General features: G+C 39.1%; 1 protein-coding gene across 15 annotated transcripts in view; it reads right to left on the reverse strand.

Moving 5' to 3' along the window:
- Positions 1 to 17,131, reverse strand: part of EPB41 (erythrocyte membrane protein band 4.1) — a 151,399-nt gene extending 134,268 nt beyond the window's left edge. For 6 of the 15 annotated variants that reach the window (XM_081308391.1, XM_081308397.1, XM_081308400.1 and 3 more), the window contains exon 1: positions 16,863 to 17,125. The gene's annotated coding sequence lies outside the window, so the exon portion shown is untranslated. Of the gene's footprint in view, positions 1 to 16,862 lie in introns of all 15 variants that reach the window. The other 9 variants (XM_081308390.1, XM_081308401.1, XM_081308388.1 and 6 more) reach the window with 6 other exon arrangements.
- Positions 17,132 to 17,561: the final 430 nt, after the last annotated feature.

A 17,561-nucleotide genomic window follows, 5' to 3' on the forward strand; every position in this document is an offset into this window, starting at 1 on the left:
AATAAGTCATATCTACAGAAATAAATTGATCATACTAGACATTCTGGTCCCTTGCTGCCAGTTTTTTGTTTGTTTGTTTTTAACATTTATTTATTTATGTATCTTTAGTTTTAGGCGGACACATTATTTTGTTTTTACGTGGTGCTGAGGATCAAACCCAGTACCTCATGCATGCTAGGCGAGCGTGCTACCACTGAGCCACATCCCCAGCCCCATGTTTGTTTTAATATTTTTAGTTGCAGATGGGCACAATACCTTTATTTATTTTTTTATGCGGTGCTGAGGATCGAACCCAGTGCCTCACACATACCAGGCAAGTGCTCCACCACTGAGCCACAATCCCAGCCCTTGCTGCCAGTTTTATAGGAAATATTTTGGTTTTGCTGCCACTATCAAATATTTTAAACTCAATCTATATTTTTTATCATCCTGGAAGACAATCTGAGCCAGACATGGTGGCACATGCCTATAATCCCAGTGACTTAGGAAGCTGAGGAACATGAATCATAAGTTTGAGGCCAGCCTCAACAACTAGGTGAGATCCTTTCTCAAAATAAGAAATAAGGGCTAGAGTTATAGCTCAGTAGTAGAACACCCCTATTAAAACAGTTCAACCAAAAAAATAGATTAAAAAAGATAATCTGAGATCATTTAATATAGATGTATAGTCCTTCAGTTTTAAGAAATCAAAATAAATCTTAGGCCAGGCACAGTGGCACATGCCTGTAAAGTGCAGCAGCTTAGGAGGCTGAGGGAGGAGGATTGCAAGTTCAAAGCCAGCCTCAGCAACAGTGAGGCGCTAAGCAACCTCGTGAGACCGTCTATAAATAAAATACAAAATAGGGCTCAGGGAACCAAACATTTCATCTGATCACAACAGGTCGTGTTTATCACCAACAGCCCCTGCTTAACTTTGGTACTGATTAAGTACCAGGATCTCCTCAAACAAAAGTCTTCAGAGAGAAAGCTGTAACAAACTAACTATAGTCCCTTAGGTATCAAATCATATTAAGAGTCAAAGAATCAAAGAGGGTATTTATTAATAACCTTTTTTTTTTCACTTTTAGTTGTAGATGGACACAATACACTTATTTTACTTATTTTTATGTGGTGCTGAGGATCAAACCCAGTGCCTCACACATGCTAGGCAATACTCTACCACTGACCAGTGTAGAGTATTAAGAACTATTTTTGTCAAATCCCTGAGCTACACATCAAAATTATATCTGGGATAAATAGCAAAAAGGAAAGCCTCCTTTAGTCCATTCCATTCCACACCAAGTTTTGTGTTTCTCTTCTACAAATGACAGTTAGATACTCTGCAGGCAACTAGCATTCTCCCTGAAGTGTTGTTGAGACCTGCTGTTCATCACATGCAAGAAACGGGTCCTCTCTCAGATACAACCATAAGCTGGCAGGAATGAGAATCCCCTTTTTCTCTGTGTTTAGATATGCCAGATTTACTCTCAGGTAGAAGAGTTAAAGGTGGCTTCTGCCACTGGAACTCAGAGACGTGTATGGCAAGTCAAGGAAAGGAGATACCCAAATAGAAAACAAACTGAAGAGGAGTGAATTTGATTTGAGGAGCCATGTTATATATGAGCGTACTAGTACTCAGTACCTATTTCTTCAGTAAAGTATGAAATGCTCCAGGCTGGCCTCAGCTGTGTACTACAGGAGTATCAAGAGAAGACTCTTCTCTGGGACAGAAAATTAAAGAGAAAACAGCACTCCCTGAGGTCAGCAAGGGATTCTCCAGGGGAAAGAGAAGTTCTAGGAACAAGCATCTTTGCTGTGAGCTCCAATTACTCCACCCCATGTATAGAATCTCCTCTAAAGCCAACTTTGGAGGACCCTGGCATTTATTTTATTGAGATAGAAAACATTTTTTCCCTATCAAAAACATAACTTTGCTGGGCGGGGTGGCACACACCTGTAATCCCAGCAGCTCTGGAGGCTGAGACGGTAGAATCCGAGTTCAAAGCCAGCCTCAGCAAAAAAAAAAAAAAAAAGAGGTGCTAAGCAACTCAGTGAAACCCTGTCCCTAAATAAAATACAAAATAGGGGTGGGGATATGGTTCAGTGGTCAAGTGCCCCTGAGTTCAATCCCCAGTACCCCAAAAATATATATACATATATAACCTTATTATAAACCCAGGTCTGACTCCTAAAACCCATATCCTTACTGGCTGCTTTGCCACACTGCCTCCAAAATACTACTAATAGGCAAAAGCATGGGAGAGAGTCATCAAAGAGGAAAAAGAAAAAAAGAAGAGGGGGCAGGGAGGAAATTTCACCAAAATAATAAATGTTCTTTGTGGATGGAGTGTCAAAGATGGAAATATTTAAATTTGTTAGCATATTTGAAAAGCAGTGCCTGATACATAGTTAGTGTTTGATATATGTTAGAGCCAAGTAGAAAAATGCAGTCTTACCAGGCACAGTGGTGTACACCCCTAATCCCAGATGCAAGGCCCTATGTTCAATCTTCAGCACCACTCCATTCCCCAAAAAAGGAATACAAAATAGCATTCCTTATAAATTTAGATGCAGAAATCCTCAATAAAAGGCTGCAAGTTCAAAGGCAGGACGATGCAAGTTCAAAGCTAGCCTCAGCAACTTAGCGAGGCCTTAAGAAACTCCCTGAGACCCTATCTCTAAATAAAATACAAAAATGGGCTGGAGATATGGCTCAGTTGTTGAGTACCCCTGAGTTCAATCCCCAGTATCCCCCCCCAAAAAAAATGCTGTCTTAAATTTTAACTTTTGAAAAAGTACAATGATATTAGAATAGATATCCAATAACAAAAAACTCTACATTTCCTTGTTGAAAAATTACTCTAGCTAAAAATAACTCACAATTAGATTGAGGCTATAACTACTGGGGGGTGTAACTCAGTGGTAGAGAACTTGCCTAAGCATGTGCAAGGCCCTGGGTTTGAACCCCAGCACCACAAGGAAAAAGAACATTATTATCAGTTATGCATTTTAATAAAAAACAGGAACAAAATAGTCATTTCTCTAAAATGCATAAAAATAAAACTACATGTACACTCATGAATTTTTTAAACTACAAAATCATTTGCTTTTTCATTTACAACAAGGTATAACATCTTTTTGTAACTGCTAAAAGTCATGAAGATTAAAGGCACTTCAGATCTCAGGTGACTTGTGCACAAAAAGTTCCTTGCAAAAACACTCTACCAACACAAACCCCTTCCTGTTTTCAACTGTGTATGTATACTTTCACATCTGCTGCAAATGAGAAAAGCAACAATGGGGACATCAACCACATGACTCGGTCCTACCAAACCGGAAATGAAGCTATGAAGGCATGCTGACTATGAAATGGGTCTTTAGAATATTCACAAAAAGTCTTAAAAACATTAGTATTAAGTCCAAATCAAATCCAAACCATTTGCTTTCTATATAACTATATCATGTATTTACATATAATAATCATATAGACACACAGATACCTACTTTTAGTAGAAAAAGTTATGGTTTAAGATGTAAAAAAAAAAATCATTCTTCTTAATTAAAGATTATTCTACCCCCTCCCCCATCTCTAAGAAAAGATTTTTATCAAAGGAGGAAAAAAAAAAGAACATAAGGATCTCTATGTGACAGGCACATTGCAAGGTTTGGTTTTGTTATTACTATGTACGTCTGTAATATGGGTATTATCCTCATTACAGAAAAGGAAATAGAAGCAGAGGGAAAAAAAGTATTTTCACAAGATCACAATTATTAAGAAATCATTGGTCCTGATAGAAGGCCTAGATCCAAATCACTTGCTCATGGACATATTGAGTAAGCAAAGGTAATGAATGTCAGCTTTGAAAACTAGTTGCATAACTTAAAAAATTACTTAATTTTTAACCTGTTACCTAAAATAGGAAATGGCATTAAGAATACCTAGATTAAAGAGCTGTGGTAAGGTTAAATGACTAATATTTATCTGTTGCCAGGTACTGAGCCACATCCCCAGCCCATTTTTGTATTTTATTTAGAGATAGGGTCTCAGGGAGTTTCTTAGGGCCTCGCTAAGTTGTTGAGGCTAGCTTTGAACTTGAGTCCTCCTACCTCAGCCTCTTGAGCCACTGGGATTAGAGGTGTACACCACTGTGCCTGGTAAGACTGCATTTATTTGTGTGTGTGTGTGTGTGTGTGTGTGTGTGTGTGTTGCAAGGGATTGAATCTGGGGCCTAGGCAAGCTCTCCTCTACCTCTAACTACATCCTCAGACTTTTTATTTTTACACAGGGTCTAAGTTGCCCAGGCTGGCCTCAAACTCTGAATTCTCCTGCCTCATTCTCTGTAGTAGCTATGTAGTAGCCTGCACCACTGTGTCCAGCTCATATATTTAACTTTTTAATCATCATAAAATGTTAAAAGATATAGAAATATCCCTATACTATAGAATAAGTAAACTGATTAGCCCAAAGTTATTAAAGAGTGATACAACCAGAATTTAAAACTAGGCACTCAAGCCTCAGAGCACAAACTCTTTAGCACCTATATCATATCTAAAAGCACACAACATAGAGCCTGGCTCATAATAAATCATCAATAAACACTAGCATCATTAGTTTACCTGGCACATAATAAGCACCCAAGAATGGCTGAAATGTGTGGAACCAAGTAGAAGAGCCAGAATCCCAACCCAGGTTTTATTCTGTGCTTGTTATATAACTGCATATTTTTCCATGACACAGAGCCTCTATTCCTAAGTTTTTGAGTACATGACCAATCTTTTTTTTCCCCAGTACTATGGCTAGAACCCAGGGCCTTGGAAAGGTGCTCTAACACTGAGCTACATACAGCCCAAGCCATTTAAAAAAATTTTTTTTTCCTCCAGGACTGAGGATTAAACAAACATAGGGCCTTTGAATGCTACAGCAAGAGCTCCACCATTGGGAGCCCTTTTCTTTTTTTTTTTCTTTTTAATTTTATTTTGCGGCAGATAACTCCTGCTGATTTATCCAGGCTGGCTTCAAATTTGCAATCCTCTTGTCTCAGCCTCCTGAATAGCTCAGATTACAGGCTTGCAACACCATCCCCAACTCAAATCATTTCTAATACTAGATCATGAAACTCCCTTAGGAGAGGGATTAGTGATCACATATACCCACAGCGTCCTCTTCATTGTGCATAATCAATATGCACTAAATGAATGATCATGTCATTCCTCTGCTCCCAAGAATTCCTGTATCAGAATAAAATGCAGTCATTAATGTAACCAGTAAGGCACTACATGACACGCTCCTTCTACGTACAGCATTTCTGAACTCAACTCCTACCATTTCCCCTCTATCATTTTTTTATCTTTTTTCTTCAGTACTTGGCATTGAACTCAGGAGTGCTTTACCACTAAGCTATATTACCAGCCTTTTATATATATATTTTTTTTTTATTTTCATACAGGCTCTTGCTAAACTGCTGAGGCTGGCCTCAAACTTGTAATCCTTTTGCCTTGGCCTCCTCGTAGCTGAGATTACAGACGCATGCCATAGTGTCTGGCTCCTCTAGATCTTCTTTTTATTTTTTTCCTTTAATATTTTGTTTTAGTTGTAGTTGGACACAATACCTTTATTTTATTTTTATGTGGTGCTGAGGATTGAACCCAGCGCCCCACACGTGCTAGGCGAGCACTCTACCACTGAGCCACAGGCCCAGCCCCTCCTCTAGATCATTTTGACCCATGATGCTGGCTTATTTAATGCTTCTCAAACACACCAAACATGGTAACCTTTGCGCTTATGGTACCTTCTGCCTAAATCTTGTCCCCAGATACCTGCATGGCTCACTGTCTTATTCCATTCAGGACTCTGCTCAAATTTCACCTGGTCAAGAAAAATCATCTCTGACCACTATTTTCTATATCCATTCCACCTTTCTTATTCTGCTTCCCTGACCCTCATTAAAATCATAAGGTGCCTTATGTTTATCCTTGACTTGTGTATTTATTATTTGTCCTCTCCCACTAAAATATAAACTCTACGATAACAGTGTTATGTCCCAAGTTACTTAGAACAGTACATGATTAATAGTAGACAACCAATATTTATTAAATGAATAAATAATAGATGTAGCAGTCATCTATTGCTGTACAATGAATTACCCCAAAACTTGATGGGTTAAAACAACAAGCATTTATTATCTCTCAGTTTCCTTGGGTTACTAACCCAGGAATGACTTAGCTAAATGGCTCTGGCTCAGGATTTCCTGTGAAACTGCAGTTGAGTTGTCAATCAGGTTCACATTCATTTTAAGACTCATCTCTGCCCACAGAGGTTGCTTCCAAGCTTGCTCACATGGCCGATATCAGGCCTCAGGAGAGCCACTTTCAAGCTCACTGACAGACCTTGGTTTCTCACTGTGGGGGCCTCTCCATACACTGCCTAAAATGTTCTCAGGATATGGCAGCTAGTGACCCAACAACGAGGGAGAGAGCCAGAGAGTGCCAACACAGTAGTAAGAGCCTATGATAACCTAATCTTGGAAGTGACATCCCACTACTTTTTCTGTATTCCATTCACAAGGAGTCACTAGGTCTCACCCAACTCAAGGGGAGGGGATCATACAAGGGCATGAATACCAGGAAGCAGGGATCATTCATGCCATCTTAAAGGCTACCCACCACAGTAGACACCCAAAAAAAAATTTTTTTTTAAGCCCTGCCCTTTGTCTATCTGACATATTCTTTAGTTATACAATCGTTCATCTCCATGCTAGTCTTTTCAATCTTACAAAATACCAGCAGGATTATGTGAACTATTAAACATTTCTCTTTAACCAGTGTTTATTACAGTCATTTTAGAGATCCAACAGTTAGCAAGGGTAAATCAAAAAAGTACCTTAAAGAAAAAAGCATTATTGGGTAAATCTTCTATGATCATATATACCCACAGCGAGCCCAGTAGATTGACACAAACCTTTTGATTTAATTACATAGGCATTGTCTTTAGGGGATGGGATGGCACTTAATAAAACATCAGCTTTTATTGTTAAAGAAATTAACAAAAATTCAAAAATTATTTAGTAAGTTAGAGGAAATATTAAGCACCATAGTTAAGAAATAAGGCTATTTATACATACCTAATGATGAGAATAAAAAAGTGTATCACCAAAAAATAAAACAAAAATTACCTTAACCAAGCACAAACCAAATCCCAAAATAATCCTTATTGTGATTATGTTCCACTGCCAAGTAAATTGCAACTCTGTAAATCTAATTTTAGGAACAAAAAATAATACAAGATATCAGACTTACCAAGAACTGAGGAAAGCCTATGAAATATACGAGCAAAAGGTACCTATTATCTTCCTTTTCTTCCCTAATTTAAATCTTCCAGGTTAATTTTTAAGAGCTGACTTTTTTTTGTAACCCCCAAGGATCAATGAATGCTAAAACCAATGGGAAATGGTGAATAGGGGGCTGGGGATGTGGCTCAAGCGGTAGCGCGCTCGCCTGGCATGCGTGCGGCCCGGGTTTGATCCTCAGCACCACATACCAACAAAGATGTTGTGTCCGCCAAGAACTAAAAAATAAATATTAAAAAATTCTCTCTCTCACTCTCTCTTTAAAAAAAAAAAGAAATGGTGAATAGGATATTTACTAATTGGGGAACAGGATATTTACTATGTCCAAGTATCACCACAAATATTTAAAATCTACCTTTACCACAAAGAAATTTGGTGGTTATCACTTTAATTAGGTGACCAAAATTAGCATCACTAATTGTAGGAGAGCCTGACATGAACTTCCTGATGTGATGCAGAATGAAAATCAGCATCATCTATGAAGAACTCGGGCCAAAAATGCTTAAGTCTAATCAAACCCACAGAGATTACTTCCAGTTTACAGGAAACAAAGCAGATAGGGGAACAGATTAAAACCTAAGGGAACAATCAGACAAATCCAAAACAGGCCACCCTACAAGTCAACTGGCACCGGGACTCATCAAAGCTAACGACAATTAGAGATCACAAGTACTGTTCTAGACTAAAGGAAACAAAAGTGATATAATCAGCCTGTCTCAGTGGGCATTCCTGTAATCCCAGCAGAGGCAGGAGAATCGAAAGTTCAAGACCAGCCTGCACAATTTAATGAGACCCTGTCTCCATAAATGAAAAGGATTTGGGGATTAGCACAGTGGTAGAGTGCCCCTACATTCAACTCCAGTGCAAAAAAAAAAGTACAAATATTTAAACAAAACTAACTAGGAAATATACATATGAGTTGTATATTAGTTGAATATTGGTTGATATTAATGTTCATTTTCTTAGGTATGATAATAGTGTTGTGGTTATACAGTATAATAGCTTTATTCTTAGGAGATGCATACCAAGGCGTATGAGACCTTTAACTTATTTTCTAAGAAAATATCAGAGAGAGAGAGAGAGAGAGAGAGAGAGAGAGAGAGAGAGAGAGAGATTATCTGAAGCAGAGTCAGTATCAGAACCCAGGTGTTAAATCTTAACTATCCTGGAGTTCACATTCTCACTAACACTATAGTGTGCCTTAAGTTATGGATGTAGCAAATGTACTAAACAATGTCTGCATTTGGGGAAATATGAAGGGTAATTAAAGACATGATATTTATCCTCTGCCTTCTAGAAGCTAATACAATCTCATTGGGGAGTACCAGTTTTATATGACAAATCTGCTATATAAAAAATGAGTACTGTCATTGCTGGTGGGACTGCAAATTGGTGCAACTGCTCTGGAAAGCAGTACGGAGATAAACTTGGAATGGAACCACCATTTGACCCAGCTATCCCACTCCTTGGTTTATACCCAAAGAAATTAAAATCAGAATACTACAGACATAGTCACAGACACGTCAATGTTTATAGCAGCTCAATTCACAATAGCTAAACTATGGAACCAACCTAGATGTCCTTCAATAGATATAAAGAAAATGTGATATTCTCTAAAATACAAAATAGGGCTGGGGATGTGACTGAGTGGTCGAGTGCCCCTAAATTCAATCCCTAGTACAAAAATAAATAAGTAAATAAAAAAGAAAATGGGGTATATATGTATATATATATATATTCAATAGAATATTACTCAACTTTAAAGAAGAATGAAATTATGGCTTTTGACAGTAAATGGATGGAGTTGGAGAATATCATGCTAAGCGAAATAAGCCAACCCCCAAAAACCAAAGGCAGGATGTTTTCTCTGATATGCAGATGCTAATTCACAATAAGGGCAGGGTGCAGCACTGGGAAGAACAGAGTTACCTTAGATTAGGTAGAGGAGAGTGAAGAGAGGGGAGGGGAGGAGACATGAGACATGGGATAGGAAGGATAATAGAATGAAACAGACATTATTACCTTTTGCAAATATTTGACTTCATGACCAATGTGATTCTACAACATGCACAATCAGAAAAATGAGAAGTTATATTCCCTCTATGTATGATATATCAAATTACATAAGTGCAATGTACTGTCATGTATAACTAATCAAAACAATTTTTTAAAAATGAGTATTATAAGAGTTATTAAGAAGCCAGGCACAGTGGAACATACCTGTAATCCCAGCATCTCAGGAGGCTAAGGCAAGAGGATCATAAATTCAAAGTCAGCCTCAACAATTTAATTGCCCTAAGCAACTGTGGCTCAGTGGTTAAGTGCCCTGGGTTTAATCCCCAGTACCAAAAAAGAAAAGAAAAAAAAGAGAGAGAGAGTTCACAAGATGACACCAATAAAGCTTCAGAGAATAAGACATCTTTGAAATCTCTTCTCAAGCAGGCTTCTTATTCTTGGCCTCCTTTCTCTCAAGTACCTCTGTTTTACTTTTCCACTTGGCAACAACTGACAATTTTCTACCTAACAAAATTATCTGGAGACAACCTAAACATAAAATGCACGTTTTGCCTACTTGGAACACAGGATACAATTTTTTTAAAATAAAACACTATTTACATTTCCACTGGAAAAGCCACTAATATACTATGCGGATTTTCTTGCTTCCCAAAGCAATTGTTATTTCAAGTGTTAAGGATGCCAGAAAGCCTGAAGATTTAAAAATAACCTAACAAAGCGCTCAGTCCAATAGCAGATGGAAAGAAATTACTCTAAAGACACATGTGTAGGAGGACATATATACAATATCATATGACATCATGCAAAAGGTTTATATAATTACATAATACTATCAAGATTGGCAGAACGCTGCAGGGAGTAAGCTAGTTACCCTGTCAATTCTCTGAATCATTAAAAAAAGAGAGAAAAGGGCAAAAGACAGCAAGTGGGTGGTAGCAAAAAAAAAAAAAAAAATGGCTTCACTTTAAGCAATCTTCCATGTGTCCCTCTTGCATGCTGAAATGGTTGGCAGGTAAAATTTGAGGGCTTAAATCATTGGAGCTCTCGACAGTTCTGCCTGTGTCCATATGGCCATAAAATGGAGGGTTGGAGAGGGGTGAATTTCAACAATCTGTACCAAGTATTATCAAGGTGAAACACTCTTCACTTGAATATATGTGGAACTTTAAACCGGCAAATTATAATACACATTTGGCACATAAATTAAAATACCATTTCTTTACAAAATGATACACTGAAAGATAAATCATTAAGATCTCATTGTATTAAAATGATTCTAAGAGGATTACTCAAGAAGTTGTGTAAGCACTAGTAACTGTACATCAATAACTGATCCTTTGTATTGAATGTTCTTTTTTTTAATATTTATTTTTTAGTTGTAGGTGGACATAATATCTTTATTTCATTTTTTTTTTTAATGTGGTGCTGAGGTTTGAACCCAGTGCCTCATGTGGGCTCGGCAAGCACTCTACCACTGAGCCACAACCCCAGCCCCCTGAATGTTCTTAAATATACATTTCTATTCCATTTGTGGGTTCTACTTTAAATTTAACCAATTCAAAATAACCCTATGGATCCCAGCACTGCCAAAAATAAATCAATAAAATAACAATAACTCTATGCTTTAAGGTAGTTATATCACTAAGAGTTTCTCACTTGAAGCTTTTATATCATATTTTGTATGGCATAATTAAGACATTTTCAAAATATAATGCATAAATACAAGATTTTAATATAATTAATATAAGTAAATCTCAGTCTATGTTGTAAATTACAATTCAGGCATATTGAGGATTTGCATTAGGATTTTTGTGGAGGATGGAAGATATGAGGAGGAAGTGGGGTTGCATTTATAAATCATAATTAGGGCTGGGGATGAAGCTCAGTGGCAGAGCACTTGCCTAGTATACATAAGGCCCTGAGTTTAATCCCCAGCACCACAAAAAATAAAAATCACAATTAACTATTAAAGCATATTTATCCTATTTTATTTTCACCTATTTTCCAAAAAATGTTCCTGTCCCTATTAATAGATATTATTAGATAACAGAATTATGTATACATATTGAATATAGAATTAGATAATATTAAAAGCACCTTATTTATCAATATAAACTCATAGTCATATTTCCTATCCAGTCCATCAGTCTTGTCCCTTCCTAGCCACTCTGCCAAGATTACTTAAACCCTTCCTGAGCTCCACTTCACATAGCTCAGAAACTACCTTAATCTCTACAAATAGAGCTCATGCTAGGAATCAAAAATAATAGGAGAGGGCTTAGATTAATTGAGTAGAAGTGACCCAAGAGTCCTCAGCCATGGAAGGGGAAGAGTAGTAATTTAATAAGTAATCACAGTTTAATCCATATGGATTTATATTGGAGATAACCAAGAGATAATTGAAAAAAGAGAACTTGTCTTCATAAATGCAATAATAAAATAATAAATGAACATAATGCCAGAAAGTCTATGTAGAATGGACTTTAAGGGATTATAGTCTAATTGTAAAGAAAGAAAATATCTGCACATCAAGCTGTCAGTTTCCCTACTCAGATTGCACGTTTACTTTAGGCAACTGGGGGAGGCTGATAAAGATTGGGGGTAGGAGATAGTAAAGTCCCTTCAAGACATTCCTAAAATTATTTTGGCCACACATGGCATGCTGCTTTTCTCCAAAGGTCAAAGAGTATCATATACTTCAAGGTGGGAACAATTCATTTAAATAAAAATAACTAGCAAAAATAAGTATAACAGACTTTCATCACAATCAGATTTTCCTACTAAACTTTCCTAAAACCAACATTTGAAGTACAGTGTGACAGTTCTAAATGAGATCAGTATGTAATATAAAATACCCAAGTTCTCCTTTCTAATGCCTCCAATTTCTGAATACTGTGCATTGCTATAGTTTTCCCTTTATCCTTCTCGCTGTGTATTCATTAAATAGCAGCAGAGGAAACCAAAACACTAATCTAACCCAGTGTGTACACCAGAGTATTTGTTACACTGCATTTTACTGAACACACCATGAATCTCCTCACACACAAAAAAAGACACATAGTAAGCCACTAGTAACAAACCAAGAAATATAAATGAACAATAGAAAGTAACAAATATATTTGATATCTGCCTCTCCTCTAGCTAAAAGCTAAGTGCAATGAAGCTATACCTTCCCAAAATTCAGGATCCTGTGTAAGTAAGACCTATAACTGATCAATACAGAGGCCTACTCTAAAATTTTCACCTTTGGGGGCTTTATTCAGAGAAAAAAGCAAAGTTGTTCAAAAGAAAAAAAGATTAGAATTATTGTTGTTTAGCTGGCAAGCAAAATAAAGTGATTCTCTGCAAGCAAAATAAAGTGATTCTCTGCTCAAGCAATCAGGGGAAAAAACAAGTCCTTTATAGGTATCAATGAATGCACATCTGAATATGCATTTGACCAATCACGAACTTGATGAGACTCTTGGAAAATTACCCTGGCAGCACTGTCACCACTGGCCTGCTTCTCAGATAACAAGGAAACAGACTGTGATTTAAACGTATGCTACCCATGATTTCAAAAACAAACTCAGACCCTGATAGCCATTGATATTTTAGTTATGAAATCAGATCACCAATATTAAATTATATTTGAATATTCAAAAATAATGAGCAAACCCTAGCAATCACATCAAAAAATTACGGACCACATATTTTAGATCACAATCTGATAGTAAGCATATCAAAGTACCTGCAGAGAATTCAAGAATCCTGTGGCTTTTAGGCAATGCTTGTGATGAGCTTAACTCTGAAGGCTAGCTATGTAATTTTCAAAAATGTTAAACTCAAGCTATCTACAAGAAAATATCACACTGGAAAACTTCAAATGTGGGGCACAAACCTGACAAAAATAACAAGAAAAATATATAGGTCATAGCTCAACAAAATGCCACAACCATTTCTTTCAGAGGAAATAGTAATAATTTCAAATCATTTGTTAGGTATTGCTTAGAACTATTTCTTTTTTTAATATTTATTTTTAGTTATAGGTGTACATAATATCTTTATTTTATTTTCATGCAGTGCTGAGGATCGAACCCAGGGCCTTACGCATGGTAGGCAAGTGCTCCTCCTCTGAGCCACAACCCCAGCCCCTGCTAAGAACTATTTCTTAAGGAGAAAAGATGAAAGTACCTTCATCATTTCATAAATATGAAAAGATCTGAACATTTTTCGTTATTCTTACATAAAACACTGTATCACCTTTCTTCTTTCTTTCTTTTTTTTTTTATCCCTTTGATACAGAATCTAGATATATTGCCCGACTTAAGTGATCCTCCTTCCTCAGGCTCCCAAGTAGCTGGGATCATCTTCACACACCAGTGTCCCACCAGGATAACCATACCTCAAAACTTATATTTGAGGACTGGGGATGCAGCTCAATGGTCAAATACTTGCCCAGCATCCATGAGTCCCTGGGTTCAATGCCAAGCACCACAGAAAAAAAAAAAAAAAGATAATAATAAAAACATGTTTGTTCCTAATATCTACTTCTTGAACACTATAAATACAACTTGGGTACTCAACAAACTTTAAAAAGATATTGGCCCTTAAAACAGGCAGAAAAAAGAACAGATACAGAAAGCAAGCAACGATCGACCTAAAAAATAAAACTTTTCATTAGCTTGGTCTATTTGCAGACAGCTAGAGTTTCCAAGTATTAAACCTGTCAGTCTGGGCTGGGATTGTGGCTCAGCAGTAGAGTGCCCACCTAGCACAGGCGGGACCTGGGTTCGATCCTTAGCACCACATAAAAATAAAGGCATTGTGTTGTGTCCATCTACACCAAAAAATAAATATTAAAAAAAAACTTGTCAGTCACTGGAGTTTTTAGCTCTGTCTAGCATAGAAGCCTAAAGTGTTTTCTTATTCTATCATCAGCTATTAATACATTGATGAGGCATTTAGAATTTAAATTCTTTAAACAAACATCTGTTAAAGAAAACTCAACTGGTTGGCCATAGTAATGAAGCTCAAAGAAAATACAAAGCAATCAATTAAAATAAAATTTGGGGGCTGGGGCTGTGGTTCAGTGGTAGAGCGCTCATCTAGCAGGTGTGAGGCACTGGGTTCAATCCTCAGCACCGCATTAAAAAAATAAACAAAATGAAGGTATTGTGCCCATCTACAACTTAAAAAAAATTAAACTTTGTCAAATATAAAAAAGAAAAGAAAATATGAAGCAAAAAAAAAAAATCCATCGAGTTCCTTCTTTTTTTTTTTTTTTTTTTAAGTTGGAGGTGGACACAATACCTTTATTTTATGTATGTGGTGCTGAGGTTCGAACCCAGGGCCTCACACACTCGAGAAGAGTGCTCTACCGCTGAGCCACAGCCCCAGCCCCTACATAAAGCACTTTACCCCCATTTCAAATAACGGATATTTGGAACATTTTTAAGGTAAGAGAACTGAAAATATTCAAGAGGAATATATATGACAAGTGTAGATGGAACTGTATGACCAAAGGTACAGAAAGTAATTTGGTTAGAGAATAAAAGAAGAATACAAGTGGAAAGGTTTTGAGCATGGTGGTAGATGCGTGTAATCCCAGAGGTAGGAGGATCCCAAGTTCAAGGCCAGCCTCAGCAACTTAGCAAAGCCTTAAGCAACTCAGTGAGACACTGTCTCAAAATAAAAAGTAAAAATGGACTGGGTAGGTTGCTCAGTGATGAAGTACCCCTGGGTTCAATTCCTGGTACAAAAAAAGAGAAAAGGTGGAAAGGTAGATTGGGCCATATTGTGCAAGAAATAACCTATAAGACACCTGGTACAAAACACTAGCATAATGTTGAATGAATTTTTGGCGAGTTCTGAAGATTAAAAACATTTATTTATAAACACGAATACAATTATACAGGTGGGGGAATAAAGTTTTGAATAAAGTTTTATTAGAATCAGAAGACTAGTGTGTTTAACTTAGATCCAACAATGAATTTATTTTTAATAGTGGCAAAGATATAATGTACTTGTTTCCCTGGGGATATGAATTATGCCTATCTTTAATTTAATTGTAAGTTTCTGGTAGAAAGCATTCTGAATTAGCACTTAGATTCCAAGGCAATCTGATGTTCAGCTATTATATCCATTTTTTTTTATCTGCCATTTATTGAGTGCTTACTGTGTCCAGATATTCTGTCATGTCCAATATATGGATGGTATTAATAAGAAACTAGCTTATAAAACCAAAAATTTTACAGCTGTCAAAAAATGTACCATCTTCAATTTACAGAAAAAGAAAACAAAGAATACGTGTTTCCTTAAAAAGGGTTAATTCTACATTAACAAAATTGGATGAGAATTACATAAAGGATATGCATATCCTGCTTGATTAACAGGATCAAACCAACTAAAAAATCTTTCCAGGACTGAGAATACAACAAACAGTACTGAGTACAGTATATCCTCAAGAGAGTATAAATCTATTATAATAATATCTAAGACACAAGACATAACCATTTCTTGCAATTTTCCCTAAAAAACAGAAGGAACAAAATAGCAGCTGTGAAATCACCCAGAGTACTAAAAAAAGCTCAGCATCTAAAAAAAAAAAAAAAAAGGAAGAAAAAAATCTCCTAATCAGCAACACATGCCAAAAGACATCTCCATAGACTAGTCATTTATGGTAGGGTACAGTTAGAGAAACAACAGGATGACAGTCGCTATCATGTGGTCAGAAACCAATCCGTCAGCAATTTGTTTCACGTGAGATCACTTTCTCTCTCAAGAGAATCCCTGTTCCTGGGGAAAACGACCCTGTTTTGGCAAAACCTCCCCAGGAATAATGGCCTGGTGATGAATCTCAGAGGGCGAGCCTAGATCCAGTCTCTCCACAGGTACAGCGGCCCAGCAAGCATGAGGAAATATTTCCAAGCCGACAGATGCGCGAACTGAAAAAGGAGGTCACGAAGCTCAGAGAATAGATTTAACCCTTTGCTCACTGGGAACCTGAAGACGAAGGGGGAAAGCATTGGATCCCAAGGGTCTAGAGATTTTTTTTTTTTTTTTAATGATGCAGGTGTCTGTGGCGGGAAGGCTCAGATTCTGCCTGACTCCTCGAGACTGCCCATCGCTCCGCAGCTGCACCCAATACCTTCGCCGTCGGAAACACGCGATTCCCCGCACCTGGTTTCCTTCCACGGCTCCTGCCCACCGTGCAATGACTGATAGGCCCGAGGGGACCTAGCTCCCCCGGACAGAAACGCAGCCCAAGCCTAACTTTGAAACACCGCCCCGGCACACCACTGCCCCTTCCTCAGCAGCTCCCCGCCCGCCCCGCGCTCCTCGGGCTGCCTCCTGGCTCCAGCCCTCTGCGCTGGGGCGGGCGGACGAGGCCCCCCCGGCGGTAGAGCCCGCGCCCCCAGCCTGCTGGGGGCTGGAGACAAAGAGGCTGCGGTGCCGCCGCGGCCGCCAGGACCGTCCCCTCGGGGACAGCGCCGCGCCCCCGGACTCGCGCGCCGCCGCCGCCGTCTCGCCTCGCCTCACCGGTAGCTCCCGGGCCCGGGATCCCGCGCCTGCAGCTGCTACAGCCCGATGAACAATGGCAGGAGGCGGCGCCGGCGTCCGAGGCTCGGGTCCTCTGCGGCTCGCGGGCCCGCCGGCTGCTAGCTGCCTGGCTGGCTGACTAAACCCGCTGGCGGAGGGAGGGAGGGAGCGAGCGAGCGAGCGAGCGAGCAGCCCCGGCGCGCGCCCTCCCGCCTTTCCTCCGCGAGGCGAGGCCGGCCTGTCCCGCAGCCTGCCCGCCCGCGCGCGCCCCTCCCCCTCGGTTCGCCACAACATTGTAGTAAACTTCTATTGGACCACGAGGGAGGGAGGGAGGGGGCCGGGCCCGCGGCCCGCCAGCCCATTGGCTGAAGCCGAGTTCGGCCTCCTCTGGCCTCCCCCCGCCCCTAAGCCGGTAAGGAGAGGGGAGGAGAAAGAAAAAAAGGGGGGGAAAGGCGAGGGGCTAGCTGCTGTGCGCACGCGCGAGTCGAACCTGGTCTGGTGTTCCGGACTTCCAGCAGCACCCACGTGGGAAACGAGGCAGTTAGTATCCTGGACCAAGGTGAGGCCTTTTCCCTCTAGAGGAGGGCGGTGTTAAAGGTCGAGATTCGGAGGTCCCAGTTAAAGCAGAACTCACTTAGAGACGCTGCCAGGCCACCCCAAGGGACTGCCCCCTAATGTACCTAGTAACCCTGGGTGAGT

The sequence above is a fragment of the Spermophilus citellus genome, assembly GCF_964194105.1.
Source record: "Spermophilus citellus genome assembly, chromosome: 9".
Classification (NCBI taxonomy): Eukaryota; Metazoa; Chordata; class Mammalia; order Rodentia; family Sciuridae; genus Spermophilus; species Spermophilus citellus.